At 36.2% G+C, this 25,594-nt stretch overlaps 1 protein-coding gene and 1 pseudogene across 2 annotated transcripts in view; one reads left to right on the forward strand and one right to left on the reverse strand.

The window, feature by feature from the left end:
- IL1RAPL2 (interleukin 1 receptor accessory protein like 2) overlaps positions 1 to 25,594 on the reverse strand; it is a gene marked incomplete at its 3' end in the record, with an annotated part of 1,526,880 nt that overhangs the window by 1,345,306 nt on the left and 155,980 nt on the right. The gene's annotated exons all lie outside the window — the stretch shown is intronic.
- On the forward strand, positions 1,805 to 2,567 carry LOC311615115 (ATP synthase F(0) complex subunit B1, mitochondrial-like; annotated as a pseudogene). The gene has a single exon. The product of its transcript is annotated as an ATP synthase F(0) complex subunit B1, mitochondrial-like (transcript).

A 25,594-nucleotide genomic window follows, 5' to 3' on the forward strand; every position in this document is an offset into this window, starting at 1 on the left:
CAAAACAACAAGAAAGACCACTGCACAGGAGAATATATTTGCCAATGTTATCACCAAACAGAGTTTAATCTCCAAAATTTATGGGTAACTCATACAACTTAACAAAAGGAAGATAAACAATCCAATAAAAAATGGACAATGGACCTAAATAGATGCTTTGCAAAGAGGACATAAGGAAGGCCAAGAAACATATGAAAACATGCTTAAAGTCACTAATCATCTGAGAGATGCAGACCAAAATGACAATGTGGTTCCATTTGACACCTGTCATAATGGATATCATCCAAAAATCAATAAATGGCATGTGCTGGTGAGGATGAGGAGAAAAAATAACCCTCCTTCACTGCTAGTGGGAATGCAGACTGGTGCAGCCACTGTGGAAAACAGTATGGCATTTCCTCAAATAATTAAAAATGGAACTGCCATTTGATCCAGTAATTTCACTTCTAGGAATATATACCAAGGAACTAGAAACACCAATCAGAAAGGATATATGTACCCTTATATTCATAGCAGCACAATTTATCATAACTTAGATTTGGAAACAGGTTAAGTGCTCATCAGCAAATGAGTGAATTAAGTAACAGTGGTATAGGACTTAATTAACATCTTCAGAACATTCCACCTCAAAACTACAGAATATACATTCTTCTGAAGTGCACATGGGACATTTTCAAAGATAGACCACATATTGGGACACAGGCAAAGTCTCTCCAAATTTAGGAGGATAGAAATCATATCAAGTACCTTCTCAGAACACAATGGCATAAAATTAGAAATCAACTATTAAAAAATCACAAAAATTCAAACACTTGGGGGATGAATAGCATAGTATTAAACAATGAGTGGGTTACCAGAGTTATCAAAGAAGAAAAAAAAAAAACATGTTGGAAGCAAATGCAAATGAAAAAACAACAGTCCATAATCATTTGGGCACAGTGTAAGCAATGCTAAGAGTGCTGAGAGGGAAGTTTATAGCATTACAGTCCTACTTCAGGGGGAAGAGAGAGAGAGAGAAATTAATAATAAACCATCTAAGTCTTCAGCTTGAAGAATTAGAAAGAGAGCAACAAGAAAAGCACAGAGTGAGGAGAAGGAAGGAAATAATAAGGATCAGAGCAGAAATAAGTGACAGAGACAAAAAAAAAATACAAAAGATCAGTGAAACAAAGAGCTGCTGGTTCTTTGAAAGGATAAACAAGATTGATGAAGCTTTAGCCAGTCTCATGAAGAAAAAAAGAGAGAGGACCCAAATAAACAAAATCAGAAACAAAAGAGATGAAATAACAACAGACCCCACAAAAATACAAAGAATCATAAAAAAAAAATACTATGAGCAACTCTACTCCAACAATCTGGTCAACCTAGAAGAAATGGACATATTCCTAGAAAAATAGGACCTTCAAAAACTCAACCAGGAGGAATCCAAAAATCAGAATAGCCCTATAACTATGGAGGAAATTGAAGCATTAATCAACAAATTTCCAACAAACAAAAGCCCAGTACCAGAGGCTTTACAGGGGAGCTTTATGAAACTTTCAAAGAAGAAATAAAACCTATTTTCCTCTGACTATTCCAAAAATTCAATAGGAAGGAGCACTTCCAAGCTCTTTCAATGAAGCCAGCATTACCCTAATCCCAACACCAGATAAAGACAATAAAAGAAAGAGAATTATAGGCAAATATCTCGCATGAACATAGACGCCAAAATCCTCAACAAAATTCTAGCAAATCAAGACTCTGATAGAATACTTTGTCCAGGTCATGGGGATGCCAAGACTTGCCTAGTCTGCCCTCGCTGACCATGCTGTCTCAGGTGGTGTTTTCTGCAGCCGCCCCAGGGTCTCTTTGCTGAAGAATGCCACCCTCCTTGGTCCAGGGGTATTGCAAGCAACAAGGATCTTTCACACTGGGCAGCCAAGTCTTGCCCCGGTACCACCTCTTCCTGAATATGGAGGAAAAGTTTGTCTTGGACTGATCCCTGAGGAATTCTTTTAGTTTCCTTACCCTAAAATCAGTGTAGCAGGATCCTATGTGCTCAGAACTGGACTTATCTTATATTTTCTATCCAAATAAATATATGTGGTTAATCCAGACATCATCTCTGCTGTATCAACAATAGGGTTGCTTCTCTATGTCATTAAAAATATGGTGCCTCTATTGGGGAATTTGCTGATAAACTCAATCAGCAACAAATTGCCCAACTAGAAGTGAAACAGGCTACCATCAAAGGCGGTAATTGATCTGGAAAAGTCCCAGCAGGCACTGGTTAAAAAGCACCATTACCTTTTTTATGTCCATAGGAATAACATTGCTATGGCCTTGGAGGTTACTTACCAGGGATGCCTGCATAGAGTATACAAGGATGTCAAGAATCATGTGGACTATCTATCATATCTCTGTGCAGAATATAATGTGTCGAAAGGAACAAGTGAGTGGAGAAGCATGTGGTACAGAGCATCTCTGCACAGCAGGAAAAAGAGACAATTGCCAAGTGCATTTCAAATCTAACGCTGCTTGCAAAGAAGGCTCAAGCACAGCCAGATATGTAAATGCATCTATTCTAATTGAGACAGCTAGAAACACGAGTGAGAACTGGAAACTAGGCTGTGACAAAAGCTTTCTGTATCACCATCTGCTGGAGTTCCAGTTTACCCTACTTAAAAATGAAAAGCATGAGTTTCATCTAGTGAGAGAATTAAAACAATCTATTGGCCAGTGAGATGTTTATTGTCCTTCTTACTCTGCATTTTGAGTTCTATGATCACTTTTGAATAAGAAGTTTCCTTTACTATAATTTGGTACCTGACTACAGACTACCAAGTTATTATTTAAATTTGTAATTAATGCTACCATTTTACAATAAAATGACAGTTGAAACAAGGTTTTTTTCAAATTGTGTAATCTTCTGAAATACTGTTTCAACATTTGCCATATGGATAAAAATTAAAGATTCATTGAAATGAATAAAAATTCTGGCAAATAAAATCCAGCATTATGTTAAAAAGATAATCCACCATGACCAAGTGGGATTTATTCCAGGAATGCAAGAATGGTACAATATCCACAAATCAATAAATGTGATACACCATATAAACAAACAGAGATTTTAAAAAAAGCATATATAATCATATCTGTTGGTGCAGAAAAAGCATTTGACAAAATCCAAAACCCTTTCTTAATAAAAGCTTTCAGCAAAGTGGGAATAGAAGGATCATATAAACATAATGAAAGGCACATATGACAAACCCACAGCCAACATCATACTCAATGGACAAAAACTAAAACCATTTCCCCTAAGTACAGGAACAAGACAGGGATGCCCACTCTTACCACTCCTGTTTGACATAGTACTGGAAGTACTAGTCATTGTGATAAGACAATAAGAAGAAATAAAAGGCATCCAAATTGGAAAAGAAGAAGTATAACTGTCCTGATTCTCATATAACATGATATTGTACATAGAAAAACACAAAGACTCCCTCAAAATACTACTAAACTAAATAAATTAATTTGGCAATATAGCAGGATACAAAATTAACACCCAGAATTTCTGCAGCAATCTTGAGAAAGAAGAACAAATTTGGAGGTATCTCAAATGCTAGATATCAAGCTGTATTACAAAGCCACTATACTTGAAACTGCCTGATACTGGAACAAGAACAGACATATAAATCAATAGAACAAAAAAGAGATCCAAGAAATCAACCCAAGCCATTATGCTCAATTAATATTTGAAAAAGGAGGCAAGAACATATGATACAATGGAGTAAAGATAATCTCCTCAATAAATGGTGTTGGGAAAACTGGACAGATATTTGCAGATAAAATAAAACTAGATCACCAACTTACACTATACAGAAAAATAAAATCAAAAATGGACAAAGGACTTAAACGTAAGATGAGAAACCATAAAAATCTTAGAAGAAGCCATAGGTAGCAAAATAGCAGATAATTGTCATAGCAATATATTTAACGATTCAGCTCCTAGGGCAATGGAAACTAAGGAGAAAATAGACAAATGAGACTACATCAAAATAAAAAACTTCTGCAGAGCAAAAGAAACCATGAACAAAACAATAATAAAACCCACTGCATGGGAGAACATATTTGCCAATGCTATCTCTGACAAGTGTTTAATCTCCAACATTTACAGAAAACTCATACAACTTAACAAAATAAATAAATAAATAAATAAACTATCAGAAAATGGGCAAAGGACCTAAATAGAATCTTTCCAAAAGAGGACATTCAGAAAGCCAAAAGACATATGAAAAAATGCTCAAAGTCACTAATCATCTGAGAGATGCAAATCAAAACAACAATGAGGTAACACCTCATACCTGTCAGAATGGCTAGCATCAACAAGTCAACAAACTCCAACTGCTGGAGACAATGTGGAGAAAAAGAACCCTCCTTCATTGCTAGTGGGAATGCAGACTGGTGCAGCCACTGTGGGAAACAGTATGGCGTTTCCTCAAAAATTTAAAAACGAAACTGCCATTTGACCCAGTAATCCCACTTCTAGGAATATATACCAAGAAAACAGAAACACAAATCAGAAAGCATATATGCACCCCTATGTTCATAGCAGCCCAATTTATAATAGCTAAGATTTGGAAATATGCCCATCGGTAGATGAATGAGTTAGAAAACTATAGCACATCTACACAACAGAATACTACACTGCTATAAAAAAGAAGGAATTCTTACCATTTGCAACAGCATGGATGGAACAGAAGAGCATTACACTAAGTGAAATAAGCCAGTCAGTGAAAGAAAAATACCACATGATCTTACTCATTTATGAATAATAGGGACCATTATGAACATGAACAAAAATAGATACAGAGGCAGAGAAGCATTGAACAGATGGACAAAGTGCAGTGGGAAGGCTGGGGAGTTTTGAGGAAGGAAGAGTAATAGATCAACCAAAGGACTTGTATGCATGCACATAAGAATAACCAATGAACACAAGACACTGGGGGACAGTGAGGGCATGTGCTGGGGATGGGAGAGGCCAGGGGAAGGTCAATGGGGGAGGGGGGAGAAGGAGACATATGTACTACTATTTGTAATAATTTAAACAATAAAATAATTTTTTTTTAAATGTGGTATATCTGTACAATAGAATACTATGCTGCGGTAAAAAAAAAAAAAAAAAGAAGGAATTTTTACCATTTGCAACAGCGTGGATGGAACTGGAGGGCATTATGCTAAGTGAAATAAGCCAGTCAGAGAAAGATAAATATTACATGATCTCACTTATTTGTGGAATATAATGAACAACATAAACTGATGAACAAAAACAGATTCAGAAACAGAGAAGCATTGATCAGACCGTCATACCTCAGGGGGAAGGTAGGGGATGGTGGGGATAAGGGGGAGAGATAAACCAAAGGACTTGTATGCATGCATATAAGTCTAACCAATGGACACAGACACGAGGGGGATGAGTGCATGAGTAGGGAGGTGGGAAAGGGCAATGGGGGAGGTAGGACACATATGTAATACCTTAATAAAATTTTTTTTTTTAAAAAGGAATCAGAATTATTAAAAAAAAAACAAACTGTGGGACATTTATCCATGGAATATTATGCAGCAGTAAAAAAGAAAGATCTTTAACCCTCTGAGAGAGCATGGTGGGGCAGGGAGACTATTACGGTAAGCGAAATAAGTCAGTCAGAGAAATACAAGTAACACATGATCTCACTCATGTGCAATTTAATAAACAAACTAATGAACAAAATGAATATAAAGACATAGAAGCATGTAAAAGATTGTCAAATCTCAGAGGGAAGGTGGGGGAAGGTGGTTGGGTTGGAAGAGCTCAACCAAAGAATTTGTATTCATATATACCTAACCTATGGACACAGGCATAAGGCTTTGTTCAGGGGCAGGCTAAAAGAGGTCAATGGCGAAAAATGGGCATACATGTAATACTTTCAACAATAAAGATTTTTTTTAAAAAAGAAACAGATATATGGATACATGGAAGAGACTGATAGGAGTCAGTGGGAAGGGGTGTGGTGGGAGGACTGGAGGAAAACACGTGAAGTCAAGGGAGTAGCTAAAGAACATATATTCATAACCCATAGAAACAGAAAACAGTGTGGTAATGGCCAGAGGCAGAAGGGATGAGGGATGGGTGAATGGGATCAAAGGGGGGTGGAAAATGGGGACATGTGTAATAGTGTCAACAATAATCTAAAAAAGGCAGAGAGAGATTAAGAGATTTGAGAGTTATTTTCATACTATATATTTGTTTTAAACATACAGAGTGGTGCTTAATAAATATTCTGAATGAATAAATTGTACTGTGAAGTGCATAGCACACATATTGAGCTATTTGTTGAATGAATGAATAAAAAACTAAACAAATGGATAAACAAACAGCATATGCTGTTTAGTCTCATAACTAGTCTGAGAATAGATCGGCAGTTGAAAACACATAAAAAGATAATTAATGAAGACCACAATGGAAACGTAACCTACTAGACTTTGAAAAGCCCATCAGTGTTGTCTGTATTACCAAATCATTCCAAGAGAAATTTACATAAGCAAATAAATAGATATATAAATTAAATAAAGTTTGAAGACCATTCCTTTGATTTTCTGAATAATATTGAAAATATCTAAATAATATTTTTTATAAATATTTACATGTATTCAAAACCAATAGTAGCTCAAAATATTCTTCCCTCCCAAAAGACAGTCATTTTTGCTATTTACTCCCCATAACAATCAAGACTGCTTAAAATGAGATAACACCTCACAACTGTTAGAATGGTTATTATCAGCAAGGCAAGTAACAACAAGTGTTGGAGAGGTCATGGAGAAAATGGAACACTTATTCATTACTGGTGGGAATGTAAACTGGTACAGCTATTATGAAAAACAATAGAATTAGAGTCACCATATTACCCAGCTACCCCTTTTCTGGGTATCTACATACAAAAAATGTAAGCATATTTATTGAAAAAAATGTATGCACCTCTCTGTTCACTGAAGCATTATTCATAGTGACCAAGACATGGAAACAACCAGTATGTCCTTCAATAGATGATGGATAAAGGAGTTGAAGTACACATATACAATGGAATACTACTCAGTAATAAGAAAAGATGGAATATTGCCATTTGCATCAACATGGATGGACCTTGAGAATATCATTCTAAGCAAAATTTCAGACAGAAAAAGTTAACCATATGATTTCACTCATACAAGGAATATGAAACTGAAAGCAACAAATGAACAAATAACAAGCAAAACTCATAGACACAGACATCATTATGGTGGTTACTAAGGGAAGAGTTCTGGGGGTAGTAAAGAATAAAAGGAGTCAAATATATGGTGAAAGAAGATTATCTGACTTTGGATGGTGGGCATACAATGCAATATATAAATCATGTATCATAGAAAAGTGCACTTGGAACCCATATAATCTTATTAACCAATGTCACCCCAATAAATTTAATAAACGGAAGAAAGAAAACTACTTAAAATGTATTTAGCAGTTATTTCCCCTTCCATGTTTAATTTTCAGTGTCTCACACTCTCCTGTCTCCTGATCCAATCTTCAGCCACTAATCCCTCTGTGTACAGCAAATCCATTCATTCATTCAGCCTCCCACATTCTGGTTATCATCATAGAGTATTCCCCCCAACCCAGGAACTTGCCCTAAGATTATGTTACTTTGCTATATACCTGCCAGTAGGCATAAATGAAGTCAAAGCTGTGTTTGCTTTGTGCATAGGTTGGATTCCTTTGCTTTGTAACTCTCAACCTCTGTCATCAACCATCAAAAAAATATGTGCCCTGTTGAGCACACTATAATCCCTACAGATGATGAATTAGAATGTTGTATACTTAAAACTTATAGAATATTATTAACCAATGTTACATCAATAAAAATAATTATTTTTAAAATTTAAAACAAAACCATGTGTACTCGTTATAAAGATGCAACAGACAATTTATCTCATCACTGGGAGATGAGGAGGGAAACACACTTTCTACTGAAAGGAAGTCTATAATGTTATCTGTATATGAAAGATTGCACATACTATGTTGCCTAAGATATTCTTTTGCCCACTATTTTCAAGCTCAGTGAAGCAAGCAGTAAGGATTATTTTGTGTCTTAGGATAAAGAAAAGCTCTGAGGCTATTAAGTTTCCATAAGGCACAGAGAAGTACGAAATGACCATAGAAACTCTCTTGCAGAACTAAAATGTTATGCTGTGTGACCAAAAAGCACTTGAAGTTTCTTTGAATTAATGATAGTTTTTTTAAAAATTTAAGAGGTAATTATTCCTATATAAGTCAAAATGTTTACTTTTGGTTCTACTGTGGTTTTCAATCAGAGAAAGTAAACTGAGTTTCAAAAGTATTCCTTGTGGAAGTCAGAGGAAAAAGCATGAGAGATCTCCTTGGGTTTTCTCCCTGGAATTTTAGCAAGTTAACCAATATAATTCAACAAAGAATTCCCTGCTCAATACAGAAGCATGCCTAAGAGACCCGTGCATTGAGACATCTAAAGGTGGGCAACCTGGAATAAATGGGGAGAGAAGAAGGGAGGAAAACACAGGTGGCCCACAGATGCAGCCTTGGAGCTGGGTGTGTGTGGCTCAGCCTGGAGAGAAGAGGAAGCCAGAGGTAGCAGGTACTTCCTTTGGTTGGGAGGAACAAAGCATTGTAGGGAGCAGTCCAGCAGGGCAAGCGGCAAGCTGAGTGAATAGTGACCAAACCAGCAGAGGCCTGACAGAGCAGGAAGTTCTGCCATGTGGCTCTACACTGTTGGGCCGGGTGGTGGTGTTTCAGGCAAGGAAAGAAACCACAGAGCCCTGCTGCTACTTGAACTCCAAAAGCATGCCTCCCATTGTCCTTAGAGTAGGGTCAAGGAGCATATTGTCTGTTAACCGAGAGCTACTGTAGTTGAACCCTGTTTCCTACAATGATTGATCCCCAGGTGGAGTGCATGGGAGGAGGGAACCTCACAGAGATCAAGGGTTGGCATTATGGTGAAGGGGAAAAGTACATGGAGATGGAAAAACATACTACTAAAACATTACTGGGTCAAAGAAGAAATAAGAAGGTAAATTAAAATATATAGAGGGACAAGTCAAAATGACAATACAACATATCAAAACTTCTGGGATGCAGTGAAAGAATAAGGGAAAAATTTAAATTATTACAAGCCTATCTTGAGAAACTAGAGAGAAATTCCAAGTAAACAATCTAACATCACATCTTAAAGGACTAGAGAAAGAAGAACAAATGCAACCCAAAGTCAGCAGAGAAAAGGCAATAATAAAAATTAGAGCAAAATTAAATGAAAGAGAGTACAAAAAGATTATACAAAAGTAATAAAAGAAACAGCTGGATTTTTGAAAAGATTAATAAAATTGTCAACCCCTTGGCTAAATTCATTAAGAAAAAAATGGAAAAGACCCATATAAGACCCATATAAACAAAATCAGAAATAAGAGAAGAGAAATCACCACAGGCATCACAGATATACAAAGGATAACACTAGAACATTATGAAAGACTATATTCCACCAAATGCAATAACCTAGAGGAAATGGATAAGTTCTTAGAAATATATAACCTTCCTACACCAAATCAGGAAGAATGGAAAATCTAAGTAGACTGATCAGCAATGAAGATATTGAAAAAGATATAAAAATCTCCCCAAAAATAAAAGTTCAGGACCGGATGGCTTCACCAGTGAATTTTACCAAATGTTCAAAGATTTAAAACTTATCCTTCTCAAACCCTTTCAAACACTTGAAGAAGAGGTAATAAATCCTAGCATATTCTATAAGGCCAATACAACTCTGATACGAAATCCTGGCAAAAACTACGGACCAATATCTCTAATGAACATAGATGCAAAAATCCTAAACAAAATACTAGCAAATGGAATACAACATTACATAAAAAAAATACATTATGATCAAGTGGAGTTCATTTCAGAGGCACAAGGATGAGTCAGCACATGCAAATCAATCAATATAATATTAATAAAAGAAAGGTAAAAATCATATGATCTTATAAATAGATACAGAAAAATCATTTGATAAGATACAACATCTATTTATGATTAAAACAATAGAATAAGAATAGAAAGTACCTCAACATAACAATGGCCATATATGATAAACCCTCAGCTAATATCATACTCAAACTTGATAAGCTGAAAGTCTTTACTCTAATATCAGTAACAAGACAAGGATGTCCACTCTCATCACTAGAGGCCCGGTGCATGAAATTCATTTATGGGGCTGGGGTTGCCTCAGCCAGCCTGCACTATCTCTAATCCAGGAACCCTCAGGGATATCCAACTGCCAGTTTAGGCCCAATCCCTCTCACAATCCTACACCAATGGCTTCTAATTGTTCACCTGCCTGGTCGCACCTAACTGACTCATCCTGTGGGCCTGATTGCCCTTCACTGCCTCTGTGTGCCAGCCTGATCATACCAACTGTCCCCCTCTGCCAGCCTAGCCACCCCTAACTGCCCCCCTGCCAGCCTGGTTGGCCCCAACTGCTCCCTTGCCAGCATGGTCACCCCTCTCTGCCCTCCCTGCCAGCCTGATTGCCCGCAACTGCCACCCTACTGGCCTGGTCACTTCCAACTGCCCCCCTGCCAGCCTGGTCACCCCCAATATCCCCTCCCCTGGCTTAGTCACTCCCAACTGCCTCCCTGCCAGCCTGGTCACCTCACAAAGCCTGCTGTTAAGTCGTTTGGTCATCACTCACTAATCCCCCCTGCCAGTCTTATCACCCCACACAGCCTGCTGTTCGGTCGTCCATCCAGTCACTTTGGTCATGATGGCCCCTGGCTTTTTATATATTAGGATACTGCTGGAAGTCCTAGCCAAAACAATAAGGCAAGAGAAAGAAATACAAGGCATACTAATAGGGAAGGAAGAAGTAAAACTCTCACTTTCTGCATATAGGAAACCATAGACACTCCACCAAAAACTATTAGAAACAATAAACAAATACAGTAAAGTTACAAGATACAAAAATCAATGTTCAAAAATCCATTGTCATTCTGTTTACTAACAATAAAACTTCAGAAAAAGAAATGTAAAAACAATATATTTTGCAATTTCAAAAAAAAAAAAGAATAAAATATGTAGGAACAAACTTAACAAAGAATGTGAAAGACCTATATACTGAAAATTACAAAGAAGTATTTTAAAAAGATTTTTAAAAAAATGAAATGGAAAAGTGTCCCATGTTCATGGATTAGAAAAATCAACATAGTTAAAATGGCCATGTTTCCCAAAGCAACAGATAGATTTAATGCAATCCCCATCAAAGTCCCAATGTCATTTTTTTAAGAAAAAGAATGTGAAATCATCAGATTTGTATTGAACCATGAAAGACTCTAAATAGCCAAAGCAATCCTGAGAAAAAAGATCAAAGTTGGAGGTATCACACTATCTGAATTAAAATTATGTTGCTGAGCTACAATAATCAAAACAGCATGAAATTTGCCAAGAAAGAGATACAGATAAATGGAACCGAATAGAGAGCCAAGCTATAAAACCACATGTATATGGACAGATAATTTTTGGAAAAGGAGCCAGAAACACACAATGGAGTAAGGACAGTTTCTTCAATTAATGGTGCTGGGAAAACTGGAAAGCCACATGCAAATGAATAAACTTAGATTACAGTTTGTCCCCATGTACAATAATTATATTTAAAATGGATCAAAAACCTAAATATAAAACAAGAAGCAATAAGTTGCATAGAAGAAAATACAGGTACCTTAGTTGTAGAAAATATCTTATGATATTGGCAAGGGAAGTGAAAGCAACAATAAACGATGGGACTATATCAAACTAAAAAACTTCTGCACAGCAAAAGAAACTGATAACAAAATAAAGAGGCAGCAAACCATATGGGAAATGATATTTGCAAACAGTAGCTCCAACAAAGGTTTAGTTTCCAAAATATATAAAGAATTAATATAAGTCAACACCAAACAAACAACCTAATCAAAATGTAGGCAGATGGTCTAAAAATACACCTCTCCCAAGAAGACATACAAATAGCCAATAGATATATGAAAAGATGTTCAACCTCACTGGCAATCAGGGAAATGTAAATCAAAACTGCAATGAGATACCACGCCACACCTGTTAGAGTGGCCATTATCATCAAGACAAGTGTTGAAGAAGTTGTGGGGAAAAGGAACCCTCATTCACTGCTGTTGGAAATGTAGACTGGTACAAGGTCTATGAAAAGCAGTCTGGTGATTCCTCACAAAATTAAGAATGGAACCCAGCTGATGTGGTTCACTGGTTGAGGGTCAACTTATGAATCAGGAGGTCATGTCCAATTCCCAGTTGTGGCACATGCCAGGTTGCTGGCTTGATCCCAGTGGGGGGCATGCAGGAGGCAGCCAATCAATGATTATCATTATTGATGTTTCTGTCTCTTTCTCTCTCTTTCTTTTCCTCTCTGAAATCAATAAAAGTACATTTTATAAAAATAAGAATGGAGCTACCAAATGACCCATCAATCCCTCTCCTGGGTATATAATTAAAAAACTCAAAATCATATATTTGTAAAGATATAGCCCCTTTGTTCATTACAGCATTGTTCATTGTGGGCAAGACATGGAAACAACCAAAGTGTCCTATGATAGAGGACTGGCTAAAGAAGATATGGTACATATACACAATGGAATACTACTCATCCATAAGGATGAAATACTGCCATTTGCAACAACATGGATGGACCTTGAGAATAGTATGCCAAGTGAAATGAGTCGAAAAAAGATAAAAACTATATGATTTTACATATATGTGGGATATAAAACTGAAAGGAGTCATAAAATAAGGTGACAGGAGGAGATTAGATTTTGGGTGGTGAGCACAGGGTGCAATATACAGAACTTGTAACATTAAACCACACCTGAAACCTATGTGATCATGTGGATCAATGTCTCTCCAATAAATTTAATTAAAAAAAATAAAAGTGTTTCTTAAACATCATCTCTCTAAACCAATTTAAATTACATTTTATGGAAATAATAAAAATGTAATGAAAGGAAGGAAGGAAGGAAGGAAGGAAGGAAGGAAGGAAGGAAGGAAGGAAGGAAGGAAAGAAGAAAGGAAGGAAGGAAGGAAGGAAGAAAAGAAGGAAGGAAGGAAGGAAGGAAGGAAGGAAGGAAGGAAGGAAGGAAGGAAGGAACGAAGTCTTAAACCTAAATTAGAAGAGGCAGGAACAAAGTCCAAAGTGAAGAAGTGGCCTCAAAGACTGAACATAGAGCAAACTAAACTTGAAAAATGTATTACTGTATATTAAAGAACATTGAAAACAGGCAATCAATGTACTAAACACAGTCCCTCAAATTGAGTGTAAATACACACCCACAACTTACTGAATTTCAAGATCAATTAAATCCTCCCATAAACCATTTCAGCTACTATTCAACTTTTTAATCTGATCAGAAGCAGAATTCTAAACAGAAAGTAAGTAGTTTTTCTATATTTATGTAAAACATAAGCAGAATAACTGGCCTCATTTAAACTTGTATATTCCAAGCAGGTCAGCTGGATTCAGACTAGACACTTAGAATTGGCACTGAAATGTTTTGAAGTCACTTTTTTAATTCAATTGCTATTGGCTCATTCCCTACTTGCCTTTGAAATCTAAAAATGAATTGTCCTGTCAGATTATACAGCCATATCAATAGGAGTTGTCCCCCTCCCCATGCTTCATGGATTATCCATGGCCATGGATCAAAGGTTTTCCTTGGGGATTAGAAACAGCTAAGCATCAATAATACAGGGTTAAAATGTCAGCTGCACCTTCTGACATGGTGAGCAGTTAACCTAAATATGTGCCTTTGGAATGTCAACCAAAATCTGAAAGCACTGAAGGAATTGACTTACTATTAAAAACATCAACTATGATTGCTTTTTGACTATGAACTGGAACTATCATAGACATAATGAGGCTCATATTCACAGTTAAATAGATACCTAGTGCCTACTATGACCTAATCTAGTATTACTATGAAATTTCAAATTAAAAAAAAAATTGAGATTCTTGATCTTGGGGCATTTACAACTGGCCAATGAAACAAAATTAAGTTGCATTTATACAAGCACACACAACATGTAGTTAAGTGAAAGACTGCCTATGAGGACTCATACTTTATGTTAGGCCACTAAAACCTCCCACAGTTATTTATTTCAAAATACATCCCAAATGGAAGGTCAGTGAAAGCCCTGAGGAAATAGCAGCAACTACTTCCAAATGCTTATAAAGCAAGAAAAATGTTTTCTAAAAATTAGTTGACCCTTCTTTGGACCTATTGAACAAACTGAACATGATTTCCCCTACCAAGATTATACTGGCAATAAACATATTTTGCAGTCATCAAACTCAAGAATGTTGTTTCAGGTTTTAATCAAACAAAATTATCATTAATTGCGTGGTCTCCTCATCCACCCAGAATATGACTCTGTGCCTATAATTTAATTCAGATATCTGTATTTAGTGATAGAGAGAAAGGGAAAACTCTGTACATAATGAGAAAATTACCTCTTACTGTTTCTTACCAATCAACTCTGTGGATCAAAAGATTTGAACAATGTCATGAATTACAGGTTTACAGAAATCTCACTACTTATCTGTCATAATGTCTATATTAATGAAAGCCTAGGTAGTTCTCGTGCCCTCATGCACTGCATGATGTCACCACAAAGATGACAACCACAAAGATGGCCACCAAAAAGAGGGCCACCATAACATAACCACACAAGCAGCGGAGGCAGGCCCTGTTGGCCACTCAGTGCAGTGAGGACTGGGGGTCCCACTGCTCTGCATAGCCCAGAGGAGGCTGGTCACAGCATTTCCACCACCTTGTGTGGAGGAAATGGGTTGTGGCAAGGAAGGGCAGTTGTGAGTGATCAGATCAACAGGGGAGCAGTTAGGGAGCGATCAGGCTGGCAGCAGAAGCTGTTAAGGGCCATTAGGCAGGCAGGCGAGCGGTTAAGAGCCAGCGGTTCCAGATTGTGAGAGGGATGTCTGACTGCCAGTGTAGGCCCAATCCCCAGATTGGAGAGGGTGCATGCCGGGCTGAGAGACACCCCCCCCCACACACACACACACACAAATTTCATACACCAGGCCTCTAGTTTCATATGAGTGATTTTTTTTTTTTTTTTACTGTATTGAATTTCAAAATTGATACTCTTAGCTACAGTACTTGACAGTTACTCTCATAACTGAATAATTTAGTCATCAGTTTATTGTCATTTTGTAGAAACAATAAAAATAAAAGGTTCCTCTTGATTTTGTTTCTTGGTTCCTGGTTGACATCTCATGTAAATCCATTGTCATCACAATCTGAAGCATTTATATTGATAAATCCTACAAATAAAAATTTATAGATATTATTGCAAATGAATGGGGAGGCTAGAAACAGTAGATTCACCACATATCCTGCTATACATTCCCTTTAACTAAAATAGTTAAATAATTAGACAGCTAAAGAAGGTAGTTTTTTATTTAAAAAATGAAGAGAGTATTAATCCAAATATAAATATTCATCAGACTGTATAAGAAATGCATTCCATAAAATGTAAGTCTAAACTGAATTTTGTAAAATGAATAATTTCTCCATAGGTTTATTAGAAATTATTTGTTTCAATTCTAAACTTTACAGTACTTCGGCCTATATTTCTCATACCTTCACTTTCTATTAATTTTTTATTTGTAAATAGATATTAAAATGTACTAGGGGAACTCAAATTTAAAGAAAATCCATGCAAAAAATTTCCATTGAAGTGAACACTAGTAATGTGATCACATATACCACTAATAATCTATATAGTAAGTTTGGGTCTTATTACAATGACTTTTGTAATAAAACGTAGCTACCCTACTAAATAGAAAGACTGCTATAAGTGAGATACATATAAGCACCTTCCAATGCAGTAAAGTCCACCTTTGGTCACATTGCTATCAAAGCAGGAGAAATGATCTTTTTATGCGAGCCTGCTTTCTAAAGAGTTATACACAAGGGCACTCAACTGGACACTGTAGTTTAATAATCCTAGAGTCACTGTGCAGATGTCTATATTAACACAAGGTTTGAAAGAGAAGCAGATGGTTAGAAAACCCTTACTGAGATTCACCAACAATTTCTAAAGGTAGAAAAGCAAGTAGTTTTATGTATAGGTGAATTTCACCATATAATAAAGCATGATTGAATATTTTATGTAAAAATCAAATTGTTATATTTAGATTAAATAAAACCAAAATCAATTAAAAGTAGAGATGAGTTTCCTTGATAATTAATCAACTAGATTTAGAGCAGTAACTCTAAATCAAGCGGGGGAAGAAAAGGAAGAAGAAAGAAAGGAAAAGTAGGTAAAATAAAAGCGTTTTCATAATATTAAAGTCTTTAATTTCTCAACTATTAATCCCAATTTTATTAAAGTTCTGATTACTGCTTTGAAAATATACTTTGAAGAGATAAATATGACACATTTGTAGGCAGATTAAAGATAATGTAAGATGGACATTAATATAACAGACAGCAATTTTCTGGTCTACATTTGAGGTCCCATAAAAGTTGATAATCATCATAATACAACGCTAGTGGATATTTCATATGAAGTAAGTAATGATTTTGAAAACATAGTCTCCAGATCCTGACCAGCAAATCAAATACATTGTTCATCCAATGACATCTCTGTCTGACAAGTGCCCAAACCACTCAAGTTGCCAATAACCTGCAGCCATATACCAGGATTCTGTAAAGAGGATGTTTAAGTCACTGTTGCAGGCAATAATAGATAAGCAACGGGCAGAGTAAGTAGTGACTGGTCTAACTAACCAAGAGAGGAGAAAAATCTAGGTACCCAGACAAACTGTTCACAATCTGCTTCTTCCTGCCTTTTCTTTCTAGTAAAATGCTACTTTTACCCATATTCTTAAACACTTCTATCAAGCAATTGAAACAGAAAAGTACAATGTTCCTTATCACCCACCTCATCTAGCCATGCTTCACTATTAGCCATGGCAGGATAAAAGTGCATTGCATTACTTGACCTAATTAGATATATTATACTCTACAACACGAGTGTAATTCTACCTGAAGAAAACCCAATAACTATACAAATATATAAAATGGAAAAAATTAAACACCTAATATCATGAAAGATGATTATACATTTATTCAATTTTTTATTAACTATAGATTGTAGGGCGTATAACAAAAGACATATACTTCCTTAGAAGCAGAGCTGCAGTTTAAATTCTGGTCCATGGACCAAAATTTCACATTAATCTCTTTCACTATAGCCTTTCTCTCCCAGAAACAAGAATATCCTCCCTATACACCCAACCCTCTCCTCTACATAAAAGTTTCAACTTCATTGGGAAATATCTATATGTTGAAGAGCTCCTTTGAATTCAAGATATATCAAAATCAGAGTAAAATCAGTGGTTTTCAAACTTTAGAATCACATGGGAGATTTTTAAAATCCTGATGCCCAAGCCACACCCCATACCCAATTGAATCTTAATATCTGTGGGGTAGGCCCTAGGCACCAGTATTTTTTAAAACTACCCAGATGATTACAATGTGAAGCCCAGTTTGAGAACCATTGAGTTAGATCTTAGGAAAATAGAGCCTGATTTTTTAAAATAACTAAAATGCACTTTTTTCCCAGAAACATATTTATTTCCATGTTAAAACATAGAAACAAAGAACCAGAATCTCCTGGGGATTTTCAATTAAATGTTCCTACCCTTACCACCTGTTATGCCAGTTGCTGCTACTGAAGTCAACAAACTAAAAGGTCTGCTATATGAGGACATGTGCTTCACAGAGGCCTAGCTACTGTGTAGCCTAGCTTGATGTTACATAAATAGTGCCAGAGTGGATGCTAATGAATATCTCATTCTACCTGGTCCTCCTCCCTAGTTACATCATTGCTCCCTCGTATTAATCATTTTAAAATGTAGTGGCTAAAACCTTCTACATCATTGTAGTTTTAGAACAATGGAACTTTACTCTTGATATTAAACTCATATTACTAATTCTTGATCTTAAATTTATCTATTAGTTTATACCATGATCACCCATCTAGCTACAGTTTCCTAATCCCTGCTGTTTTTCCCTCTTCCTACTCATAATTTTCTTTTGAGGTCAATTCTGCAAATAGGTCTGAACTAGCATGAGTGTATATCTAGGTTTATACCAAAACAATTATATTTTTACAATGTTTTCTTATAAAATACTGGTAGTTTAAAGATACAGAAAATGGAAGTGATTTTACAAAACCACTACCTAAACTCTGTGACTAATATTTTATTGCGCTTGTTTTATCGTATATCTATTCATCTATCCTCCTCCCTCTTCCCATCTAGCATCCCCTCCTGTTTTTTTATTGCATTTCAAAGGAAGCCCAAAATAGTCTTTAACGGCACCTTCCTTTACTCTAAAAAGTATCCTTGTTTGGAAAATGAATTATACAGTGACCCTATTATGGAGCAAATATGGTGTGTATGATGTAGCTGTATATGTAGAGTGGTTGTAGGTACAGCGGTGCCTCGCATAAAGAACGCCTCGCACAGCGAATGCTGCACACAACGAACTTCATTTCATTATTCATACAACGAACTTCGTTTCACACAACGAAGTCGCCCGAGCTTCCACGACTGCTTCGCCCGAGCTTCCACGATCGCTGCCGATGTATTGCATCCTTCCGCGCAGGCACTGCAGGCAGTCGTTAGCCACTGCGCTTAACTTAAGCACGTATGGCGGCAATCGTTCTTCATTACGAATTAAATCACGCACGTATCACGGCAGTCGTCCTTTTAAGTTAAACTCAATACACTGTATCCGGATTCAGCTGAAGCAAACAGGATCAACGATCTTTACTCCGATACTCTTGTTCGTTATTTCCGGCAGATGTTGGAGAAAAGAGAAAAACAAACGACTTTGGACAGGTTTTTCATGAAACCATCGGCCAAAAAGCAGAAAATGGATGAAGATGTGCAAGATTCGGTAGACTCTACTTAGTCTGTCTTAAAATTAAAAAAATGTGTGTGTTTTTTTTTTTTTAAATTATGTTTTTAGATGTATCTAAATAAAAATAATAACAAAAAATTTATCTTTTTTTATGTCATCTTAGCATATTTTATGCTACAGAACGAATTATTTTTTTTAACATGTATTGTTATGGGAAAACGCGTTTCACATAACGAACTTTTCGCATAACAAGCTTGCTCCTGGAACGAATTAAGTTCGTTGTGTGAGGCACCACTGTACTGTGAAAGCATCAAGACAAATAAATGAATGAGTTTTGAAATTAAATTTGAAGTCTACATGAAAGAAATAAGAATACCATGACTGAATACTGATGGATATTTTACAGTCAAAGAAAACTAGAGGATCAGAGCAAGTACCGTATTTTCCAGCGTATAAGACGACCCCCTAATTTTACAGTTAAAACATAGGTTTAGGCCTATATTTGCTGTATAAGACTACCCCCCACTTCCGAAGCAACACCAGTTCTTTTTTTAATAGACCGCCTCTCTAATTCAGCCAATCCAAGCAGGCTTTTTATGTATGCAAATTATACATGTTCTGTACCGGAAGCTACACTGTGTTCTAGTAAAAAGCCTGCTCAGATTGGCCAGAGTCAGAGAGGTGGTCTATTAAAAAAAGAACTGGTGTTGCCTCAGAAGTGGGGGGTAGTCTTATACAGCGAATATAGTCCTAAACCTATGTTTTAACTGTAAAATTAGAGGGTTGTCTTATACGCCAGAAAATAAGGTAGAACTTAGTAGATACTGGAATAATCAAATGACACTTTCTGGGAAGGTCAGACTTGTGTTGACTCTTGAAGAATGAGTATAACTGGAGTGTTAAACAGAAAGTGAAAAATAATTTGGAATGGGAAGGGAGAACAACATTACAGTAATAGTAGAGTAAGAAGAAGGCTAACAAGAGCAAGCCAAAGGATTAATGAATACTCAAACTTTGCCTGGAGTTCAGGAATAATAAGGAACTTCTCATCTTTACTTGAGAGTTGATAGTCATTTCACTGGCTGAAAGGTCAAGTCACTGACAGGTCCTAAGTGTCTACTTGCCAGTCATTACTAGCAGAATATTATTTACAATAACTGTCATCTAATACTTTAGCCTTCATATGGCCCATATTTCTATGCTGGAAGAATTTCTAAGATAGATTCAGTCCTCATGACAAAGTAATATCTTAATAAGCTATGATGATTCTTGTTATTTACAGCAGAGTTTGCCTTCCTCTTTTATTTCTGACTTATTAGATGCTAATCAATTGGGCTGTGAATTGTATCAGACAGAACCTATATGCACGAATAACTTTTTATTTCAGCAGTATCAAAATCATTAGACATTGGATTTGCTATAAAGTGGCAACTCTGCATTCCAATTTACAATATATTTCCACACCTCAAGTAAGCCCTTTATATGTACATTGCTTGCTTTCAGTTTTTTCTTACTCTGTTATTAGAATGATCTTTTGCTAGAATGTAAGGATAATCTCCCCCCTCCCTGCCCCCCCCCACCCCCGTGGCCCTGCTCTCCTCACTCAGAGCACATTAAAACACCTAGTCTGGTTTTATATATCCTTGAGTTATCCTGAAATGTGGTTATTTTGTCCAAATTACAATGAAATAAAATGGTTCTAAATGAAGCAAGCATTGATTTAAGTTAAAGACATCCTTGTTGCTCTTTTGAGTACTATGATTTCTGCTATCACTGAACATCTAAATCAGTTATCAGCACATAGCCAGGATCTTGAATGCCTCTTTATACTGAATCAAACCCTTGTATAAACCTCTGAGTTTAGCCAAACAGTTAACTCTTCTGATTTTAACCTCTTGTCCTACCAGACCTACCTCCATCACTGATCAATATTCACTGTTTTTATATGCCACAGAGTTTATGTTCTATATCTATAGTGACATATTATTCAAGGTAAGATTACAAACATAATCACCACCAACACCAATTTACAAGGTTATTCAAAGTATTGTTAGTGTGTTTTTTAAAGTTGATTTTATCTTGTTTTTCATTCCTAATATTGATCATTTACCAATTCTTTGAAAAATCTACATTACCATAAGTATATTTTGTTGGTCTTTTTTACTATTCCTTTCAAAGGCTTGATTTTGCTTTGGTTTATCTTCTCTATTTTTTATTCTCTGTTTCATTAATTTCTACCTCTTACTTCCTTCATTTTATCTATCTATCTATCTATCTATCTATCTATCTATCTATCTATCTATCTATTTGGGGGGTCAACTCTGTTGTTTATTTTCTAACTCTTTAGAGTGGACACAGTCAATTAATGTTGGTTTTCCTTCTCTTCTTACACATTCATCTGAAGCTAATATTGTGGCTTTTAGGAGCATTCCACTAGTTTTGTTATATAGTGTCATCAATGTTGTTCACTTCTCAATGACTTTATAATTTCCTACATGATTTATTTTCAACCAATGGATTATATTAAGGAGTATAAATTTTAATTTTTCAAAATTTTTAAAATTTACACACTTAAATTTCAAAATTCACTAGGATTCTGTAATTTTAGTTGATTTATACTTTTATTGAAGTTTAGTCAGAGAAAATCATTTTTGTATAAATTTTTCAATTTTGTTGAGATTTTCTTTGTATAGTCTGACCATAATGCACCCCATTTCTGGCAGTTTTAGGTTTATTTTTTATTTCTGGCAAGTTGGAATTTCTTGCTTATTATGTTATATTTTATCAGAATTTCTAGGGATTAATAATAGGATATTTATATTTTTCTTAAAATATTCTAAAATAGACCGTAATTATATTTTATCCTCTATAACTCTGGAAGTTAACCATATTAATTTTTATTGCTTATAAAATTAAAGATGTCACTTTATACTTTAACTTTGTTTTTATGTTCTTTCCCAAGAGTCAATATAGATGTTTTAATTAACACACACTTAAACCCAAGGATTGGCAATGGGCACTGATAAAACAGAATAAGCCCTGGCTCAGTCAGAATGGATGTCAGCCAGAACCAACTGGTATTCTTGTTCCTGTTCATACTGGCTGAATAATAACATGAGGAGAAGTGAATAACTCTTCTTCCATTGCATGATAAGAAATAAAATACATTTTCAGATGCTTCCCTATTACTCACTTTCTCTTGTTATTATTACTGTTAATGTTAAACTTAACAATTATATCTTTGTAATCCATAGTAATAAATATTTTGGAAGCAAAGATATCATTAGACTATATCCTGTATAATGCATTACAACTGTGTTTCCCCGAAAATAAGACATCCTCCGAAAATAAGACCTACTTACAGGTTTCCTTCTGAGTGAAATAGAAGGCATCTCCCCGAAAATAAGGCCCCCCTAGGCTAAACATGAGAGATTTGGTCCACTGATTCTGAAAGAAATGGAGTCACAAGAAATTCAGGAATTGGATTGTTATGATGATGTTCCAAAAGATGATGACATGATTGTCATTGAATAAATGAATAAATTCTTGATACTGTAGGATTCACAGTTTGTCTGGTTTGTGTTGACAACTACCGTACTACAGAACCGTATACAGGTAATAAATTTCCATTATTTTCATTTAACAATAAATGTGTACCGTATTCTTCTTCATGGAAAAATAAGACATCCCCTGAAAATAAGACCTAGCGCATCTTTGGGACCAAAAATTAATATAAGACACTGTCTTATTTTCGGGGAAACAGGGTATATATGTTTCTTCTTCTTGTACAATCCACTTATTTCTCAAATTCTGCTTGTGTCTGTGCATGTCCTATGTCTGCACACTTAGGATTTACTGTTTAGTAATATTCATATATTATGTGATGCTACATGTAGGCTTTTATCATAAAATAATACATGATAAAAAGTTTCAATTATAGAAGATAAATAAACCCCAGATACCAGGGCCACCACTTGGGTTACCAGGGGGTATAGCCAACCTTCAAATCACCACAGGACCCTCACCCAGTCTGCCCCACACCCAAAGGGAACCCCTACCCTGATCCAGGACACCCTTCAGGGCAAGCCAGCTTGCCCCCATCCATGCACCAGGCCTCTAACCTATCTAATAAAAGAATAATATGCAAATTGACCATTACTCCAACACACAAGATGGCTGCCCGCATGTGGTCAAAGATCAAAGTAGGGAGGGATCAGGTCTGCAAGGGAGGGAAGTTGTGGGCAATCAGGCCACCAGGGGAGGGCAGTTGAGAGGGACCAGGCCTGAAAGGGAGGGCAGTTGGGGGCAATCAAGCCTGCAGGGGAGGGCAGTTAGAGGTGACCGAGCCTGTAGAGAAGGGCAATTGAGGGGGACCCAGGCCTTCAGGGGAGGGCAGTTAAAGGTGACCAGGCTTGTAGGGGAGGGCAGTTAGGGGCAAACAGGCTGGCAGGGGAGCAGTTAGGCATTAATTAGGCTGTCAGGGGAGTGGTTAGGGGGTGATCAGACTGGCAGGCAGAACTGGTTAGGGGCAATCAGGAAGGCAGGCAGGCAAGCAGTTGGGATCCAGTAGTTCTGGATTCTGAGAGGGATGTCCGACTGCCCATCAGACATCCCTTTAAGTGTCCCAGATTGGAGAGGGTGCAGGCTGGGCTAAGGGACACACACACCTTCCCTCGTGCACGAATTACATGCATTGGGCCTCTAGTCCTTAATAAAATCTAGATTTTATAACTAGCATTATGGTCAACTTCTATTGTGAATGAGTTTCTAAAGAAGGATGTTTGTAAAATTACACAGTTCTGTGGCCATATTTTTATATAGATAACTCCACTAAGTTATATTTCTATGCATACTTTTAAGCTCTTCCCAGTTCATTGTGAAATTAGTGTGAGAATATTCTAAAATTGAACTGCTTGTAGGTTATGCACAAACAAGTGCAGCAGATAAAGAAGTAAATTTTTAGAAAAAATAAAAATAAAACACAAGCTTTGCTATATGAGCTATAGAGTAGCAGGGTAAAAATGTAGCAAAGCTGTTCTTTTTGTCACTAATCTCCAAATTTAAGGAAACATCTAGAAGGAATCTAGAAAATAAGTAGAAGGAATCTAGAAAACATATTCATTTCTATTCATTATTCACTATAGATAGAACAGTTTTAAAATAATGTAAACTTTTTTTTTGTGGGTTTTTTGTTTGTTTTTTGAGGATAGGTTTTCAGCTAATAGCAATTTCTGGTGGTATTTATGATTGCTACAAATTGATTTCTCCTTTTATGGAGGGGTGTGTCTTTTCATTTGCCTTAAAGTTGAGATAAAATATTTGTTCTAATATGTTAGAATTTGGTGAATATGTTTGTGCATATGTTCAATTCATTTATTATTTTACAGGTTTTAATGATATGCCTACAGTCTTCATTTGTCCATATTTTAAAGTCCCAATATTTGCCCTTCGCAGTGCTGATAAGTGGTTAGAGCATCAGCCTGCTCACTGAAGGATCTCAAGTTCAATTCTCTGTAAAAGATATGTACGTGGGTTGCGGGTTCTATTCCTAGCCACAGTTGGGGTGTGTGAGGGAGGCAACCAATATATGTGCCTAATCATTGTGTCTCTCTCACATTGATGTTTCTCTTTCTCTTCCTCTCTTCCTCCATCCCTCACTCTCTCTCTTTCTCTCTATCCCACCTCCCTTCCATACTCTCTAAAAAAAATGGGGAAAAATCCCAATATTTTAGTCCATCTTGGATTTCTCTATATTACACTGGAAATTTCAAGGTGCTGTTACATCAATGACATTAATAAAATCCAGTGATGTGGGTTTGCCTCAAATTCTGAAATTAGTAACAGATGTGCCTATTGTAATTTTCTCTGGACATTCTTAAACTCTGATGAATTTTTGAGACATAGCAACCAAAAATGAGCATAGTGTTTTGGGGTGTAAAAATAAAATACTGTAAGAATGGGCTCAGATTGAGATCTTAGAATGTAGCACTGAATATCCACTTAGCTTTCTCTGTTTAGTCCCCTTATAACACACTTTTTTCTTTGCAGTTCTTGTACACTTTAATTATGCCTAATTTGGCTATCTCTGCAGGAAACCACAGAAATAGTCAATGATCTTTGTGACCACCATCCCTTCCAGCAGGAAATATAATCTTCACTGAGGCAACCTGGGGAAGTCTTGCAGTGTCGAATTGTCTTTCAACAAAAGTTGCAACATGGTACTCACATTTAAATGTCTCTGGGTTGAAGTTCTTACTACTAATAAAAATTATGCTATGATGCTCCACCTCTTTCTAGACATATACTACAATAAGTAACAACAGGGTAAACAATAGAGTAAAAAGGATTCATTGTGGAAGGTAATGGGTTGCTTCTTCAATATTTATTCAGTTGTTTGAGTTGGGTGGCTTGATCCAATCCCTAACCTCAGCAATGCACCCTGATTGGTACTAGTTGGAAAAGTAATTCTATTTCCATGCCACATTAATTGGTTTAAGAATAGATACAATAGAGGAAGCCCAATGTTTTTATGCAATGGCTGAGAGATAACCATTCTCTCTGACAACCATATGTT

Source organism: Pipistrellus hanaki, assembly GCF_964339955.1.
Source record: "Pipistrellus hanaki genome assembly, chromosome: X".
Classification (NCBI taxonomy): Eukaryota; Metazoa; Chordata; class Mammalia; order Chiroptera; family Vespertilionidae; genus Pipistrellus; species Pipistrellus hanaki.